The 3,543-nt window shown below is 45.9% G+C and overlaps 1 pseudogene; it reads right to left on the bottom strand.

Moving 5' to 3' along the window:
* Positions 1-592: 592 nt before the first annotated feature.
* On the bottom strand, positions 593-730 carry LOC145275001 (U2 spliceosomal RNA; annotated as a pseudogene).
* Between the last annotated feature and the right edge of the window lie 2,813 nt (positions 731-3,543).

Genomic DNA, 3,543 nt, shown 5'->3' with positions numbered 1-3,543 from the left:
GATTACGAAAGTAAGCGATAAATATAAAGATTATCTCTAGAGGGGAAAACCCTAAAGATCTCCACAGACGGTGTGTGTTTAAACTAGTTGATCGCTTTACAAGTTTGGCGGTTCAACTTAAAACATATAAGGAAGTGAATAAAAGAAAAACGTGTTTCCATGGAATTGGTCGAAGAGATTCGTATAATAAAAGAATTGCTGTTACTTATACTGTTGGAATAGTCTCTTATTTTATTAGAAAAGTAGAAAAATAATTGGTTTAGAGATGTAGAAGTTTATCTTATAGAAATGACCATCCTTTTAGTATTAAAAAGGCTGATAGATATTAGTCGCGTGCTCTCGTGTAATGAATGAATGCGTGAATGTAGGATTGCCATGAAATTCTTAAAGATAAACTTAAATGACCGAAAAATGGGTTGAAATGACGTAAATAAATAAAAAGTAAATGACTTAGAATGAATTTAATGAACTTAAGGATGAATTGAATGACCTTATGAATGACTTGAATGCTTAAAAATAACTGGAATCCTTCAAAAACAACTTGAATGATCTGGAGAATGACTTGAATAGCTTTGAGACTGAGTGAGTGTAAAGTGGGTTATCATTTTACATAGAATTCATACAGAAAAGTGATCCCTCACTTTATATCACAAAGTTACAAACATAAGTACAGCATGTAGTAAGAACAGATATTACACTTTGATCTTGGCCAAAAGGCCAGGAAAAGGGTATTTATTTGCTCCCCCACCGAGCAAATTAGGCACAAGGCCGATTTTTAAGGTGAGTAGTGAAGGGGAAATGGGGGCCAACTCCCTGGGGAGTAGGGGAGCTGGATAGTGACAATTGGTATGAAGGATTGCCCCTACATTGACCAAGGTCTTATATGTGGCGTTGCCCCCACATATGGTCATTGCTTGCAGTATCTACCGGAAAAGATACTACACTTTGATCTTGGCCAAAAGGCTAGGAAAAGGGTATTTATTTGCTCTCCCATCGAGCAAATTAGGCACAAGGCCGATTTTTAATGTGAGGGGTGAAGGGGAAATGGGAGCCAACTTCCCGTGGAGTATGGGAACTGGATAGTGACAATTGGTATGAAGAGTTGCGCTTACATTTACCAAGGTCTTATATGTGGGGTCGCCCCCACATCTGGCCAGTGCTTGCAGTATCTGCCGGAACAGATACTACACTTTGATTTTGGATTTATTTGCTTCCCCACTGAGCAAATTAGGCACAATGCCGTTTTTCAATGTGGAGAGAGAGGAAGGGGGGAGGGAAAGGGGGATCCAGCTCCCGCAACGTGAGAAATGGGAGCTGGATAGTAACATGGTCGTAGGGTGATCCCTACCTTGACCAAGTTCAGATATGTGGGGTTACCGCCACATATGGTCTTTGCTAGTCATAGCTGGTCTTTGCTTGCAGCATCTGCCGGAACAGATGGTATTTATTTGCTCCCCCACCGAGCAAATTAGGCACAAGGCCGATTTTTAATGTGAGGAGTGAAGGGGAAATGGGGACCAACTCCCCGGGGAGTAGGGGAGTTGGATAGTGACAATTGGTATGAAGGGTTGCCTCTACATTGACCAAGGTCTTATATGTGGGGTTGCCCCCACATATGGTCTTTGCTTGCAGTATCTGCCGGAACAGATGGTGTTTATTTGCTCCCCCACCGAGCAAATTAGGCACAAGGCCGATTTTTAATGTGAGGAGTGAAGGGAGGGGGAAGGGAAAAAGGGGGCCAGCTCCCGAGAGGTGGGAAATGGGAGCTGGTTAATGGTCAGGCATGTGGGGTTGCCCCCACATCTGGTCTTTGCTAGTCATAGCTAGTCATAGCTTGCAGCATCTGCCGGAACAGATGGTATTTATTTGCTTCCCCACCGAGCAAATTAGGCACAAGGCCGATTTTTAAAGTGAGGAGTGAAGGGGAAATGGGGACCAACTCCCCGGGGAGTAGGGGAGTTGGATAGTGACAATTGGTATGAAGGGTTGCCCCTACATTGACCAAGGTCTTATATGTGGAGTTGCCCCCACATATGGTCTTTGCTTGCAGTATCTGCCGGAACAGATGGTATTTATTTGCTCCCCCACAGAGCAAATTAGGCACAAGGCCAATTTTTAATGTGAGGAGTGAAGGGAGGGGGAAGGGAGAAAGGGGACCAGCTCCCGAGAGGTGGGAAATGGGAGCTGGTTAATGGTCAGGCATGTGGGGTTGCCCCCACATCTGGTCTTTGCTAGTCATAGCTAGTCATAGCTAGTCATAACTTGCAGCATCTGCCGGAACAGATGGTATTTATTTGCTCCCCCACCGAGCAAATTAGGCACAAGGCCGATTTTTAATGTGAGGAGTGAAGGCGAAATGGGGACCAACTCCCCGGGGAGTAGGGGAGCTGGATGGTGACAATTGGTATGAAGGGTTGCCCCTACATTTACCAAGGTCTTATATGTGGGATTTCTCCCACATATGGTCTTTGCTTGCAGTATCTGCCGGAACAGATGGTATTTATTTGCTCCCCCACCGAGCAAATTAGGCACAAGGCCGATTTTTAATGTGAGGAGTGAAGGGAGGGGGAAGGGGAAAAGGGGACCAGCTCCTGAGAGGTGGGAAATGGGAGCTGGTTAAAGGTCAGACATGTGGGGTTGCCCCCACATCTGGTCTTTGCTAGTCATAGCTAGTCATAGCTAGTCATAGCTTGCAGTATCTGCCGGAACAGATGGTATTTATTTGCTCCCCCACCGAGCAAATTAGGCACAAGGCCAATTTTTAATGTGAGGAGTGAAGGGAGGGGGAAGGGAAAAAGGGGACCAGCTCCCGAGAGGTGGGAATTGGGAGCTGGTAAAAGGTCAGATATGTGGGGTTGCCCCCACATCTGGTCTGTGCTTGCAGTATCTGCCGGAACATATGGTATTTATTTGCTCCCCCACTGAGACAAATTAGGCACAATGCCGTTTTTAATGTGAGGTAAAAACCAGCTCCCCTAAAAGTAGGCAAAAAGGGGGCACTCTGGTTACCAAAAATAATAATTGTCCCAGTATAGAGGGTTTCCCCTCCATTGACTGGTACAGATTATCTTAAGTGCAGTATCTGCCGGAACAGATGGTATTTATTTGCTCCCCCACCGAGCAAATTAGGCACAAGGCCGATTTTTTATGTGAGGAGTGAAGGGGAAATGGGGACCAACTCCCCGGGGAGTAGGGGAGCTGGATAGTGACCGTTGGTATGAAGGTTGCCCCTACATTGACCAAGGTCTTATATGTGGGGTTGCCCCCACATATGGTCTTTGCTTGCAGTATCTGCCGGAACAGATGGTATTTATTTGCTCCCCCACAGAGCAAATTAGGCACAAGGCCGATTTTTAATGTGAGGAGTGAAGGGAGGGGGAAGGGAAAAAGGGGACCAGCTCCCGAGAGGTGGGAAATGGGAGCTGGTTAATGGTCAGGCATGTGGGGTTGCCCCCACATCTGGTCTTTGCTAGTCATAGCTAGTCATAGCTTGCAGCATCTGCCGGAACAGATACTACACTTTGATCTTGCTCGAAAGGCTAA

This window comes from Euprymna scolopes, chromosome 4 (genome assembly GCF_053919585.1).
Source record: "Euprymna scolopes isolate OS-2025 chromosome 4, ASM5391958v1, whole genome shotgun sequence".
Lineage (NCBI taxonomy): Eukaryota > Metazoa > Mollusca > Cephalopoda > Sepiida > Sepiolidae > Euprymna > Euprymna scolopes.
Note: the sequence above shows the minus strand (reverse complement) of the source record. Positions and strands in the feature narration are given on the sequence as shown.